The 16,209-nt window shown below is 39.8% G+C and overlaps 1 pseudogene; it reads left to right on the top strand.

Moving 5' to 3' along the window:
• Positions 1 to 12,497, top strand: part of LOC101902293 (ankyrin repeat domain-containing protein 26-like) — a 77,064-nt pseudogene extending 64,567 nt beyond the window's left edge.
• Positions 12,498 to 16,209: the final 3,712 nt, after the last annotated feature.

The following is a 16,209-nucleotide window of genomic DNA, read 5'->3' as shown; positions in this document are numbered from 1 at the left end:
CTCTGATCCCATCTTCCTTTAGCTGTGTTGTAGTCCCAGTCTGGTTCTGTAGTTGGGACCACCTGATTCCCAGTGGGGAGGGCCGCTATCTCGTTCTCCCTCTTCCCTACTGATTCATTACCAAGCCATTCATCTCCATAAGCAACCGCTTTTCCCAAAACTTGAGTCTTTGACTTGGGAGTCAGCGTTTGTCCCAAGATATACATCACATCCTTCCAAGGGAGGTCATAAAGCAGAGTAACACCTTTAAAAGCTCTAATATATTTTTCTGGGTCCTCTAAATAGTCTCCCAGATCCTCCTTGATTCTTTGTATTTCTTGATAAGAAAAAGGCTTATTAACTCTCACAGACTGATTATTTCTCCCTGTGGGTGTTTCATAAAGAGGCAACAGCTTGTGTGGCTGTTCCTCAGTCTCTCTGGCTGCTCTGTGCATATGATCCCAGGGATAGATTGGAGAGACCTGTTTTTCCTCTTCTCTTTATCTCCTGTCCTCCATCTCATCTCTTACTTCGATGGTCTGAGTTTCTACTGAAATCAGAGTAGTCTGAGGTGGTACTGAGACAGTAGTTGTTTGGACCTCCATGTGGGCAGTTTGAATCCCAGTTTGGAGTCCCCAGTACAGGGGCAGAGTAAGAGGACAGGAGGGAGCTGAAGGTTTCACGCCCAAATCTATACCCTTAGGACATAAGTCTGGCATATTTCGCAGAGAGAAAAAGGGCAACACATATGCTACTTCTACCCATTTCCCTTGTTCCTTACAGAACCGGTCTAATTGTAGAACAGTATTATACTTAAGAGACCCTCCAACTGGCCACCATTCGCCATCCTCCAATGGATACCGTGGCCATGCAGTATTACATCGGAAGACCAGGTGTGTCTTCTTTAAGCCCTGGGGATCAAATCTATCCCAGTTTTTCAGGATACAGTTCAAAGGAGTGAGGCTGGAATTGTTAGCTCCCACCTGTAAGAGAGGAAAAAAGCGACCAGCGCCATTTTTTCTACTGGAGGCGTCCCTCCCTGCTCTAGATGGGGGTGTAGACAGACGTTACACCAAAGGCTTTTCCTTCCTGGTCAGACTTAGTCTGTCCCTTACCAACGCAGGTGCCGTACTCGTCCCTCCCGGTTCTACCACCGACATGGGGTGGGGATGTACCAGGGGTAGACGTGATAGCATCCCTACTTGACGTCCAGCTCTTCACCTTTAACCTTGCTTGCCTCTGATGTCACCCGGGGTGAATCAGAGTAACCTTCTGGAATGCCTCCCAAGCTAAGACCGCTGTGGGAAACATTCATCACTTGAGTGCCTGTGCACGACCCTGAGTATTTCCTGACTACGATAAGACCGACACGAACATAAAACTGAGATGTTCTTTCCAAGCATCACCACACCAGTATAACAGCCTCCTCTGATCCACTAAGAGCCGGTGTTACCAAAGAAAAAAAAAAAAAAAAACCATCGCAGTCCCAATCTGAGTAACCTTTAACCTCAGAGATGTTCTGGGAGCTAGAGCTCCATCTAACTTCCGAACTTTCAATTCCTAGCGAGGCTAGGCTTTATTGGCTACCAATCCAAGTTTGGGACCTAAGCCACAGTACACAGTAACAGTATAGATCACAAGTCCCTTGAAAGTCTATGATCCAATAGATTAGGTTAGTACTTCTAATTCCCAAGGAGTTATGAAATGGTCAAAGAGACCGAAAAGTTTGACCGAGAAAGGAGAGTTCAGTCCACATGCTTTGCCCATTTCTGGTCGGTTCCCGAAGGAGACATTGGGTGCCTCTTGGCATTGGCAGGTCGGTATAATGCCCTGACAGGTTTCTGCCGTAAGCCATATGAGATCACCGTGGAACTGCAGAGCAGGGCTTCTTACTTGCTTCACGCAGGGCATGCCATTCATTCACACAAGCACACGGTAGAGTTAGTAAAGCACAGCAGAAAACGTGTTTGCTAAGAGAACAAAGAACTAAAGCTCCAAGCATCCTTACCTTGTCCTGAAGGATCCCGGACGAGCCCCCAAGATGAAAGGTTGTTGCTGTTGAATCACGTGAATCACCTCTCACCCTTGAGGTTCTTCTCAGTGTCTTTCCATATGCATCTCTCTACATTCTTCCATGTATTTTGTGCTCTTCCTTCCAGGTTCCTCGGAAACAACTCAGATGCCCTGTGCCTGATGTTTGTGCTCACATTCAAATCTCCAAGTAGAATGATTTTTCTCCCTTTTCTGTTTCTCATGACCTCCTTTCTTCACTTCTTCTGCAAATCCTTCCTTATTTCACTTATCACTTTCATATGTCAAGTTGTATATATCATATTGTGTCATAATCATATCTGTGTTTGAAGGAAGAATTTGTTTTCTTGCATATGGTTGGTACTCTGTAACTGTCTTGTGAATTAATCAATGACTTAAGATGGGTAAGAGTTGGAATTTTATAAGAATTGGTTGTTTTTTTTATTTTTTATCAGTTGAATTATTAGAAAACATTGGCTTTTTGTGGACTTTTTAAAGTAGCGATCCTGGTGTGCACAGGAAGGAAGTAAAGAAAAAGAACGATGACAAATGGACACCGGAAGAATGTGTGACTGCACCAATATTTGAGAAGACCGATTCACTGACTGGTGGTCTGCTGCACGTGAATGATGACAGCATTTTAAGGGAAGTGGATCAGGGTGACGACAGGTACATTCTCTAGATTCCTTGTTTGTAAGGGAAGAAATATTAGCACTGAATACTTCTTCTGGAAATAGAGCAGCATTATACAGTGCTCAGGCCAAGACAAGAGATTGCTCAACTCTAGTGGATGAACACTGCTGGAAGGTTTAGGTGAGGACCGGTGCCTTTGGCTGGAAGTCATTTCAGTAAATAGTCTCCTTGGAAGCTGGACTGTAATGAATACACGTAACATTCAGTAGGGAATGTTATTGGGACAGGCAGTGAAGAACTGGATGGTAACTGAAGAGGAGTGTGGAGTTCACAGGTGTTACTTGTTTTATGTTAAGGGAGCTTTTAGAGTATGTATGCTATTGGAGGGAGAAGGCAATGGCAATCACTCCAGTACTCTTGCCTGGCAAATCCCATGGACGGAGGAGCCTGGTAGTCTGTAGTCCATGGGGTCGCTAGGAGTCAGACACTACTGAGTGACTTCACTTTCACTTTTCACTTTCACGCATTGGAGAAGGAAATGGCAACCCACTCCAGTTTTCTTGCCTGGAGAATCCCAGGGACGGGGGAGCCTGGTGAGCTGCCATCTATGAGGTCACCCAGAGTCAGACATGACTGAAGTGACTTAGCAGTAGCAGCAGCATGCTATTGGAAATGAGCCAGCAGGGGGCCTGTTTATTTAGTTTAGTCTTGTTTGCATTTCCAGTACTAGAAAGCTTATTGATTGTATGACATTATCTTTAAACTATTACCGTGAACTAATTGTACATACTACTTCTGTTCATGTATAGTTTATGGTAAGGGCTTGTTCATTGGTTCTGAAGTGTAATATTTCTATGTAATGGAATATGCAGATGATTGCTTAAGTTAATTCTATCATATATAGATTTTCAAAAAATTACATAATTGTGAATTTACAAACACTTAGGTTATACTGAATAGGATATGATGATGGCCATTCCTTGGTGATTCTAGTTGATAGTAACATGATGAGTAGCTATGATTTTGTAAGGTGCTCTGAAACATCACATCATATTAACTTCATAGTTGTTTATAGATTCCAGGGAAAAGGGGCAGATTGTGTTTATATTCAATAGAAAACCATTATTAGCAGACTTTCACAAATTATTCCTTTTGCATGATAAAGATATAAATGACAAAACCCGTGCTTCCTTTACTAAGTGTGTCATTAACACATATTGTGTGCTCAATACATGTATGTCAGATGTATGTGAAACAGCAGAATGGGTGAATGAATGCCTATTGATGAATTTCTTTACAAAAAACAAAACTTTATTGACAGTAGATTTTCAGGCTTGCCTACCTCTGAAGTCTTTTTAATTTTTGAGAAATATGTTTTAAGATTCAGAAATCATTATTTATAGCCATAGCTAGACCTGAAATAATACTAAAGATTCATTTGCTGTCATATTACTTAAAAAGACTTTTCAATATTACTTTCTCAGCATATTTTGGAAGAGCAGTGTTGAAGCCAGACTTCCTGGGTTTGAATTCTGGGTCTGTTGGTGACATGCTGAATGGGCTTGGGCAAGTTCCTCAGCCTTTGTGTGCTCCATTTCTTCCTATACCTATCTCCCAGAATGACTGTGGGGATGAAAATGCCTTTAGGACATGTCAGGTGCTTCTAATAATGCATGGCTGATGCATAAGACGTCCTCAAAAAGCTAATATCTTGGTTATTCAAATGGATTTCTTTCTCAGAAGGACTGAAGGAATACCTCCCAGATAGGTCATACTGCCATAAAAGTTAGTTCTTATGGAAAAGAACAGGTGCAAAAAACACTGGTATACTGTTTCCTATCACACAATGCAATAACTTTATGTTTTTCCTTTTCCTTGGATCTAACTTTAATACTTTATTAATATTACTGATATATTTTCTGTGTCCTTTAATGTTGCTCTTATTTATTTCTGCATGCTTTATAGATAATTACTTGCCAATGCAAAGAGTTTATATAAAAAAGAAAAGTTTAGGTATTGTTTGTATTTTTGAATATTTAATATTAGCCTGAAAAGAATCATTTGTTCTTTTAAGCCTGCAAGGAAAACACCGTATGAAAAGAAGAAGGTATAGTAAAAAAAAAAAAAAAAGAACTTTCAAAAATGTTATCCTTGTCAAAAATACTTTGTCAAAGGAATCGTGGTAAAATCGAAAATCTTCCTTTGTTGTAGAGAAGTTTACTTTGAACACATCATTTAGAAACACTGTTGATAAAATTATCCTTTTGATAAAAATCTCTTCTTTTAAGAAATGTCTTTTTTTGTTTTGATAGAGATTTATCACCTCTGTACACTTGGTGTATTTATACATATTTTAAGGACATTGTGAAACAGTATTGTTTACATGTAGGTAAAAGAACAAATTAATTATGTGAACAAACTGGATGACTGAACTTAGTCATCCGAGACTGTTTCTGAGGATGGTGACGTGCTTTCCTCTACAAATTCCACATTGCAAGTAGAACCTCTCAACGTGGGGTGTAAAGGTAGGATGGCAGTGTAAATGTTAACGGAAAGCCTGTCTGTGTATAGAGGAGTGATATATGCACACCTTGTCAGTACTGCTTCTCGAGCCAGGGATATGCTACAGTGCTGTGCATCTCAGAAGTTTGTTTTGCATTAAAAGGACATGAAAGTGAGTGTATACTCTGAGCCACAGGCCTATGATACTCTCACTCCCTGTACCTTCTGTTGACTCTTCTTTCCTGTGCCTTCACCCACAGTCAGGTCAGCATCATTTTCCTACTGGAGTAACTGAAATAATCTCAGGACTTCTTTCCCTGCCACTCCACCTGGCACAACCTTGGTCTGCACAGCAATTGCAATTATTGCCTATTTTTAAACATTCGGGTCTCATCATGCTACCCCCTTGCTTCAAGCCCAACTGTTGCCTCTCTTTGCTGGGTGGTTAAAGGTCACAATTGTTTGGTTCCATCTGGTTTTAGTTTTCACCCTTCTTTCTACATGAATTCTAGAATCAGCTTGTCTGCTGGTCTTAATGTTTTCATTTTCCTTCAGTTCAAAATACTTTGTACTTTCTCTTTTCATTACCTTTTTGATCCAAGGGTTATTTAGATCCTTGTGATCTAGTTTCCAAATATTGAGAGTTTTCCAGAGACCCTTCTGTGTTCTTGCTTCTCATGATTCATTAGGTGCATCCAGAGGGGCTCTGGTACTAGTGCTGATTATTTCCTGCCTTGGAAGCAAGACCTTGCTGACTATCCTGTTCATTCTGCTGGTACCTGGGAATTTTCCAGCCTGGTCATGAGAATAGATAGAATTCCTGGAACTGAGTGGGCACCAGTCACAGGTTCCTATAGTCTTTTCAGATGGTTTCTCCCTGGTCTCAGGTGGTTTCTCCCAGATGGGCTCTGTTCGTTCCTCTGCTGAATTCCTGAGGGGCTCCTCCTCAGATCTCCAAGGTCCTTTTTCTCTCTGTTCCACTCTCTCCTCTCCACGGTTCTGATCTGTGAACTCTGCGCACTTTGGTTTCACCAGACTGTCAGCTTCATCACCTCCTGTCAGGGATTCTGGCTAACTCAGCTTCCATTCCTTCTCCCCATGTTGGGGCCTGGAAATTCTTTCAAGGCAGTGAGCTGGGGCATTCCTTAGGCTAACCCCATATGTTTCCAGGATCATTGTCTTTCATTCCCTGAAATCCTTTGTCATGAAAGTCATTGTTTAATGTATTTTGTCGGCGTTGTTTTTGCTCGGTCCACTCAGGAAGGTAAATCAGTAGCTGTTCACTCTGTCTTGGTTAAAAACATAATGGCAACTGGAGACTGTCCACAGGGTTGTTCTTCCTACTTTACTTACTACTTCCTGCTCATCCTTCATTTCTCAGTGTGACGTCTCTTCCCCAGGGAAATCTTTCCTGGACCCAGTCTATGTCAAGTTCTGTTATGTGATCATAGAACTCTCTTTTCTTAGAGTATCTATCTGAGTTCATAATTACTTTATTTGTCCTTGTCTCCTACTAGACTTCAAGCTAAACAAGACCCAGGGGCATCTGTTTTATTTTCAGAGCTTTAGAATAATGTCTTCCACATTATAGACACTTAATACTTGTTCAGTGTATGGATGAGTGAATGTGAAAGGCACAGACCTTTTTACTCAAAAATTACTCACATATTTGTTTGTTTGTTTCTATATTTGTTTTCTTCATCATGCAGATTCTGTTAGCTTGTTGAAAATTCAGGATACAATTCTTTTGCATGAAAGATTGGTATATTTTCAAAGCAGCCAAAGAAGCCACTGTGAGCTACTTAGAGGAGAATTTTACAGAATGAAAAGTAAGGTTCGTGAGCTACAAAAAGAGCTGTCAGAAACCAAAGAAGTGAAATCACAGAGCATCAGAAAGTGGACTGGGAACAAGAGCTCAGCAGCTTGAGGTACTGTACACCTCGCTTTTAAAGAAATATTTGAACTATTGTTTCCTTTAATACTGCAGAGACGTAGACGTGTTATAAGGCTAAATTATCCTCTAGGATTTTACAGAGGAGAAAGTGTTACTTGTATTGTGGAGTGTGAAATTCTTGGAAATAATATAGCAGGTTCTTAACAGTGAATGCTTCTAATAACTTAATGTATATTTTTTCCAAATCATCATTTTCATGAGCATACAGAAGTCCACCATAATGGAAACCCCATTACATATTTACCAAATTGACTTTCAGTTGTTTTTCACTTTTCTGTATTCTATTTAATACTGCATGGAACACCTTTTCTATAAATTCATTTCTACCTTTCTAATTATTTTAAATACATTTTCTTTAATAATATCATATAATTTGGTCAGAGTATGAGAACTTAAAAATGGTCTGTGATCTATATTTCTAAAGTATTCTTAAGAAAGTTTATATTACTTGACATTCCCACCCACAGATTTATGAAGTAGCCATTTTTCTCAAGAGAAAATGAAAACAAAATTTATGTAGTTTTATTCTCAACCCTCTGTCTGAAAACAGTGACCATTATTAAGTGTTTTTCATTGTATTCCCCCCACGTTTACTATTTTAAACATCGTGAAGAGGGAACGAAAGTTATTGCAGCAGTGAATAATCTCATTGTTTTCTAAGAAGAGTTTTAAATTTTGCAGATTCACCTTAAAGCAAGAAGAAGAGCATAGAAGGAATGCCAAGATGTTATATGAAAAAATGAGGCAGCATTTAAGAAGAAAAGACCAATATAGTAAAGAAGTTGAAGTGAAACAGCACCTAGAACTCACTTTCCAAGCAGTAGAAGTGATAGTGAAGACAGAGAAATAATCTGAATCAGGTAGAGTAATCTTTGGTGAAAATTTCAAATTTCTAACATGATTTTATGAATATTATTTATAATATCCCCTTTTTAAAAAAATACCATTTATTTAGTGTCATTTTGTTTAGTGTTATAGGAAATTTTAGGTTAATTGTTAAAAACAAAAGAAAAGAAATCCAAAGTTCCCAAAGTAACAAGGCCGGAAATAAGAATTGTATGATCCAGACATGCTGGGTGCACTTTTTCGAGCAGAGGGAGGAAGAGGTCATGTCAGTAGTTCACACAATAGATCCTGAGAAACCACAGGGTTGAGAATGGTGTATAAACTGGAGGTTAAGCTCTCAGCCCACCTCAGGCAACCAATCCTTCAGCCTTGACAGACCATTCATGAGTGAATAGGTCTAGAAGAGAAGGGGCGCTGGGAGGGACCATCGTGCCTAATTTTACATCAAGTTGCCTCCGGCTTTCAATCTAGCAGGTGGCTGAGGGTCGTGGACCCCCCTCCCTCTGTGCCCATCAGCCCTCCAGTCCACCTGCCCCATAAACAGCTCAGAGCTGGCTCCAGCTTTCCCAGCTGCCTTCTCCCTCACAGCAGAGTCCTCAAGGACAGGTGTTAACTGGTGTCCTCAAGAGGTGCAGGAATTTTTTTCCAGCAGTTGGTAGAAACCAGACACTCTTGAAGTTGGTTGTCCTTCCTTCTGCAGAGTTCTCGAGTGGCATCTCACAGCAGAGGAATTTGCTTCCAAACCTGATGTCCCTTTCAAACATGGACTGGGTCCCATCCCCGAGGTCCTAGCAGCAGATCTCCCACAATGAATAGCTCTCGGGAAGAGCTCGAGAAAGTAGTATTTGTAATTCAAATCCATTTGTCTAGAGCAATCAGGTAGTGACATACGATGGCCTCATCCAAGGAGAGGCCTTTAATATTTTCCATAGGAATCAATCTCAAATCTTTTGTGACTATCTCGGAGAGGCCGGCACCCTGATTGTGGTTTAGGCAAGGAAGACTGTGTGTGGTCCACCATCGACTGTGCTACCCAACCAAGTCCCTCTGCTTTGGAGTGAATGTGTCAGTCACTCCATGCACGTCGTCACCGTCAGTGTCTGAATCAGAGTCCATTCTTGGCTCCACTGTCATTTCTTTAACCAATACCCTGTCAACGACCTTTTCACATCATTTACTGTTTTTCATTTTGTAAAAACTGTGACATCAGTTGTAAAAACACTTTTGAACACCTTTAAAAAGTTGTTTCTTTAGAATAAACTTATAAAAGTGCCTCCCCCACACCAAGGGGGGCGGGACTCTTGCTACCAATTAAAGATATTCTGGGTTTTGGTAATGATTTCACTTCCTCAATTGAACATTAGGTTAGTTTATCACTTCCCCTAATGGTAAGGAGAAAACTATAGGCAGTTCAGAGACCACGTTTTGGATGTGATTCTTCTACTTGTGAGAAAATAAGCACTCTGCTTTGTGAGTGTCCTATTTCAGTACAAGGAACTTTTGAAAACAGTGATAGATATGGCATAATATATATTTAGTGATAGTTATTTAGTGTTTTTCATTGTATTTTCCCCATCTTACTATTTTAAGCATTATGGAGAGATAATGAAAATTATTGCAGCAGCAATAATAATCTCATCGTTTTCTAAGAGCTTTCTAAATTTTAGCTTAATTACCATTGGTGTATGTACCATGAATGAAATAGGAAGCTTATTTTGTATTGATATGTTTGTAGTAGAGACATGTGGTTTGATGTAAGAAGACTAGTAGAGTCCAAAGACCTGGCGAAAAGGCTGCAGCTTACTCATATTTTTAACTTTTTCCTTTACAGAATCATTACAGCTAATGAGTTAATTAATGTTTGTAGAAATGCCTAGTACAGTTGTCAATAGGTGTAATTCTTATAATGGCCTATTAAAATGTTAAAAGGTAGCATATTCTCAAGGAAAAACTTTTTTGTACAAAATTTAGTCTGTTTATACAGAATTAAGGCTCTTAGTGTGAAGTAGATGAATAGGAGGTATCAAATGCAGTGTTTATAAACCTAGCAAGTGGTGTTGTTTATTGAATTATAGTTGATTAACAATATTCTGTTAGTTTCAGGTATACAGCACAGTGATTCCGATATATATGTATATGTGTGTGTCTGTTATATAAATGGGGCTTCCCGACTGGCTCAGACTGTAAAGAATCTGCCTGCAGTGCAGGAGACCTGAGTTCAGTCCTTGGGTTGGGAAGATCCCATGGAGAAGTTGGAGAAGGCAATGGCACCCCACTCCAGTACTCTTGCCTGGAAAATCCCATGGGCGGAGGAGCCTGGTAGGCTGCAGTCCATGGGGTCGCTAAGAGTCAGACACGACTGAGCGACTTCACTTTCACTTTTCATTTTCATGCATTGGAGAAGGAAATGGCAACCCACTCCAGTGTTCTTGCCTGGAGAACCCCAGGGACAGGGGAGCCTGGAGGGCTGCAGTCTATGGGGTCGCAGAGAGTCGGACACAACTGAAGCAACTTAGCAGCAGTAGCAACAGCAGCCTGGAGAAGGAAATGGCTACCCATTCCAGTATTCTTACCTGGGAAATTCCATGGACAGAGGAGCCTGGCAGGCTATAGTCTATGGGGTCCCAAAGAGTTGGACGTGACTGAGTGACTAATACACATACACACTCACTCACACACATGCTCCCATGTACACACACATTCCGTTTCAGATTCTTCTTGCAGAATATTAAGTGTAGTTCCTATGTTGTACAGTAGATCTCTGTTGGTTATTTTATATCTACTAGTGTGTATGTTAATCCCAACATCCTAATTTATCCCTTCCCCTACCCTGCTTTCCCCTGTGGTCACCAGAAGTTTGTTTTATGTGTCTATGAGTCTCTTTCTGTTGTGTGAATAAGTTCATTTTAGATTCTACATATAAGCAGTATGATATAATACTTGTCTTTGTCTGACTTATATCACTTAGGTGATAATGTCTAGGTCCGTCCCTGTTGCTGCAAATAACATTATTTCATTCTTTTTTATGGCTTACTAGTTTTCCACTATATAAATATTCCACATCAGATGCAATTTTTAAGTGTAGTCAGATCTATGAATCTTCTAAGCCTTCTGAGTTTGTTGTAGTTCAGAGAGAAGCCTTTCCAGTTCTGAGTTTCTTGAAAAGTCTCTTGGGATTTCTTTTTGACTTTCGTGGATTCGTTGTCCTCCATTAAATTTTTGAACCTTTGGGAATTTCTGCTTGTATAAAGTCTGAAGACTGAATTGAACCTTATTTGTTCCTGTTGGAGACACACTTGGTGCAGTCTTTTCATCGTATAAACATACAAGTTAGTCTTTCATTTCAGAAGAAATCATGGAATGTCACTTTACTGAGTACTAGCTAAACATCTCCTTTGTTTCACTTAGGTTTGTGATAGTTGTGAAGAAACAAAAGACCTGTTGCACAAAAAGCACATGCTGCAGGATGAAACTGCCATGCTAAGACTGGAGATAGATGCACTGAAAAATCAGCACCGGGAAAAGGAAGAGAACTATTTTGAGGACGTTGAAATTCTCAAAGTAAAGAATGATGATCTTCAAAAGGCAATAAAACTGAATGAGGAATCATTAACAAAGACTATATCCCACTATACAGGCCAGCTTAATGCTCTGACAGCTGAGAATACAATGCTAAACTCTAAGCTGGAGAACGAAAAAGAAAGTAAACAAAGACTGGAAACCGAAGTGAAATCCTACCGTTCTAGACTGGCTACTGCCTTACATGATCATGATCAAGGTCAGACATCAAAAAGTGATCTGGAACTTGCCTTCCAGAGAGCAAGAGACGAGTGGTTATGCTTGTGGGACAAAATGAAGTACGATGTGGCTAATCTAAAAGATAACAATGAGATGCTTTCCCAGCAACTATCTACAGTGGAAAGTGTCTTCAATAAGCTGAAAATCAAGCTGCATCACATGAGAGATGATCTTAGAGAAAAGACTTTGATGTTAGAACGTGTCCAGAGAGATCTAAGCCAATCAGAGTGTCAAAAGCAGGAAATTGAACACATGTATCAGAATGAACAAGGCAAAGTGAATACATACCTTGGAAAGCAGGAATGCTTAGAGGAGAGATTATCTCAACTCCAGAGTGAAAACATGTTGCTCCGACAGCAACTGGGTAATGCACAAAACAGAGCCGAAAGTAAAGAGAAGACAGTCATTAGCATCCAAGACCAGTTTCAGCAGATAGTGAGAAAACTTCAGGCCAAATATGAGAAACAAGGTCTGATGCTGGAGAAAAGAAACAAGGAGTTAATCAAGGAATGGAATTATTTAAAAGAAAGAATGTATTGGTATGAAAATGAGAAAGCAGAAGAAGTGAGCATCCAGAAGGAGAAATAATTCTCAGATTTCCTGAAAGAAAGTTCAAAGTGATTCTTGATTCTGGCTAAATGTTGAATCTAGTTGAATATAAAAAATACACAGGCTGTGAATCTACGGTCTCTAAACCAACCTAAAAGCATACCTTGTATCCACCAAATAAAAATTAAACCGAAGAAATCCTTTACTTTGAGTAGGGACATCGTGTCATTTATGAAATGTTAAGAGATGTAAATCTAAATTGTTAACATAGACAGGTACTAGTAATTTATTCTTTATTAAGGTAATAATTTTAATCTTTATGTTACCACATTTCAGTATCATGATGAAACAGATAAATGAAATGCTCAAATCTGAAGTGAATATTTAAAAATGAAGCTTAAGTTACTTGGATTATCTTGATAGTCAATTCCAGGTTTCCCAGAGGCTGTATTTTATATATCGTACTTTGGCTTCAGTAGCTTGTCATATCTTTTTGTTATATTTGTTGGTACAATTTTATTTTTATTCATGTCACTTTGAGTTAATATGGGAAACATTTTAGCCTTGAATCATTTATTCTTTAAGCCTCTTAACTCTTCATGTGCATCTGCTGCTGCTGCTGCTAAGGCACTTCAGTCATGTCCGACTCTGTGCGACCCCATAGATGGCAGCCCACCAGGCTCCCCCATCCCTGGGATTCTCCAGGCAAGAACACTGGAGTGGGTTGCCATCTATTTATCATCAGTTCTTCGGCACTTAGCTTTCTTCACAGTCCAACTCTCACATCAATACATGACCACAGGAAAAACCATAGCCTTGACTAGATGGACCTTTGTTGGCAAAGTAATGTTTCTGCTTTTCAATATGCTATCTAGGCTGGTCATAACTTTTCTTCCAAGGAGTAAGCATCTTTTAATTTCATGGCTGCAGTCACCATCTGCAGTGATTTTGGAGCCCAAAAATGAAGTCTGACACTGTTTCCACTGTTTCCCATCTATTTTCCATGAAGTGATGGGACCAGATGCCATGATCTTCGTTTTCTGAATATTGAGTTTTAAGCCAACTTTTTCATTCTCCTCTTTCACCTTCATCAAGAGGCATTTTAGTTCCTCTTCACTTTCTGCCATAAGGATGGTGTCATCTGCATATCTGAGGTTATTGATATTTCTCCTGGCAGTCTTGATTCCAGCTTGTGTTTCTTCCAGCCCAGCGTTTCTCATGATGTACTCTGCATATAAGTTAAATAAGCAGGGTGACAATATACAACCTTAACATACTCCTTTTCCTATTTGGAACCAGTCTGTTGTTCCATGTCCAGTTCTAACTGTTGCTTTGGTAAATATTTAATGGGGTTTCCATTATGGTGGACTTCTGTATGCTCATGAAAATGATGATTTGGAAAACTATACATTAAGTTATTAGAACCTGCTATATTATTTCCAAGAATTTCACACTCCACAATACTAGTAACACTTTCTCCTCTGTAAAATCCTAGAGGATAAGTTAGTCCTTATAACACATCTATGTCTCTGCAATATTAAAGGAAATAATAGTTCAATATTTCTTTAAAAGCGAGGTGTACAGGACCTCAGCTGCTGAGCTCTCGTTCCCAATCCACTTTCTGATGCTTTAACTGTGATTTCACTTCTTTGGTTTCTGACAGCTCTTTTTGTAGCCCACAAACCTTACTTTTAATTCTATAAAATTCTCCTCTAAGTAGTTTACAGTGGTTTGTTTGGCTTCATTGAAAATCTACTAATCTTTCATGCAAAAGAACTGTATCCTGAATTTTCAACAAGCTAACAGAATCTGCATGATGAAGAAAACAAAGATAGAAACAAAAAAAAAATTTGAGGAATTTTTGAGTATAAAGGACTGTGCCTTTCACATTCACTCATCCACGCACTGAACAAGTATTAAGGGTCTATAATGTGGAAGACATTATTCTAAGCTCTGCAAATAAAACAGATGCCCCTGGGTCTTGTTTAGCTTGAAGTCTAGTAGGAGACAAGGACAAATAAAGTAATTATGAACTCAGATAGATACTCTAAGAAAAGAGAGTTCTATGATCACATAACAGAACTTGACATAGACTGGGTCCAGGAAAGATTTCCCTGGGGAAGAGATGTCACACTGAGAAATGAAGGATGAGCAGGAAGTAGTAAGTAAAGTAGGAAGAACAACCCTGTGGACAGTCTCCAGCTGCCATTGTGTTTTTAACCAAGAGAGTGAACAGCTACTGATCTACCTTCCTGAGTGCAGCGAGCAAAAACAACACCAACACAATACATTAAACAATGATTTTCATGACAAAGGATTTCAGGGAATTAAAGACAATGATCCTGGAAACACATGAGGTTACCCTAAGGAATGCCCCAGCTCACTGCCTTGGGAGAATTTCCAGGCCTAAACACGAGGAGAAGGAATGGAAGCTGAGTTAGCCAGACTCCCAGAAGATGATGAAGCTGGCAGTCTGGTGAACCAAAGTGGGCAGAGATCACAGATCAGAACCGTGGAGAGGAGAGAGTGGAACAGAGAGAAAAAGGACCCTGGAGATCTGAGGAGGAGCCCCTTGGGAATTCAGCAGAGGAATGAATAGAGCCCATCTGGGAGAAACCATCTGAAAAGACTATAGGGACCTGTGACTGGTGCTCACTCAGTCCCAGGAATTCTATTTATTCTCATGAGCCAGGCTGGAAAATTCCTAGGTACCAGCAGAATGAACAGGGTAGTCAGCAAGGTCTTGCCTCCAAGGCAGGAAATAATCAGCCCTATCCCCAGAGCCCCTCTGGATGCACCTAACAATCATGAGAAGCAAGAGCACAGAAGGATCTCTGGAAAACTCTCAATATTTGGAAACTAAATCATACGGGTCTAAATAACCCTTGGATCAAAGAGGTAATGAAAAGAGAAAGTACAAAGTATCTTGAACTGAAGGAAAATGAAAACGTTAAGACCAGCAGATATTTTAGGGAACTAGCAAGCTGATTCTAGAATTCATGTAGAAAGAAGGGTGAAAACTAAAACCAGATGGAACCAAACAATTGTGACCTTTAACCACCCAGCAAAGAGAGGCAACAGTTAGGCTTGAAGCAAGGGGGTAGCATGATGAGACCTGAATGTTTAAAAATAGTCAATAATTACAGTTGCTGCACAGACCGAGGTGCTGCCAGGTGGAGTGGCAGGGAAAGAAGTCCTGAGATTATTTCAGTTACTCTAGGAGGAAAATGATGCTGACCTGATCGTGGGTGAAGGCACAGGAAAGAAGAAGAGTCAACAGAAGGTACAGAGAGTGAGAGTATCATAGGCCTGTGGCTCAGAGTATACACTCACTTTCATGTCCTTTTAATGCAAAACAAACTTCTGAGATGCACAGCAGTGTAGCATATCCCTGGCTCTAGAGCAGTACTGACAAGGTGTGCATATATCACTCCTCTATACACAGACAGGCTTTCCGTTAACATTTACACTGCCGTCCTACCTTTACACCCCACGTTGAGAGGTTCTATGCAACGTGGAATTCGTAGAGTAAAGCACGTCACCATCATCAGAAACAGTCTCAGACGACTGAGTTAAGTCATCCAGTTCGTTCACGTAATTAATTTGTTCTTTGACCTACATGTAAACAATACTGTTTCACAATGTCCTTAAAATATGTATAAATACACCAAGTGTACAGAGGTGATAAGTCTCTGTATCAAAACAAAAACAGACATTTCTTAAGAGATTTTTATCAAAAGGATAACTTTATCAACAGTGTTTCTAAATGATGTGTTCAAAGTAAGCTTCTCTACAACAAAGGAAGATTTTCGATTTTACCACTATTCCTTTGACAAAGTATTTTCGACAAGGATAATATTTTTGAAAGGAAAAAAAAATATATTTTTGAAAGGTTTTTTCCTTTCTTTCTTTTTTTT

Source organism: Bos taurus, chromosome 5 (genome assembly GCF_002263795.3).
Source record: "Bos taurus isolate L1 Dominette 01449 registration number 42190680 breed Hereford chromosome 5, ARS-UCD2.0, whole genome shotgun sequence".
NCBI lineage: Eukaryota > Metazoa > Chordata > Mammalia > Artiodactyla > Bovidae > Bos > Bos taurus.
Note: the sequence above shows the minus strand (reverse complement) of the source record. Positions and strands in the feature narration are given on the sequence as shown.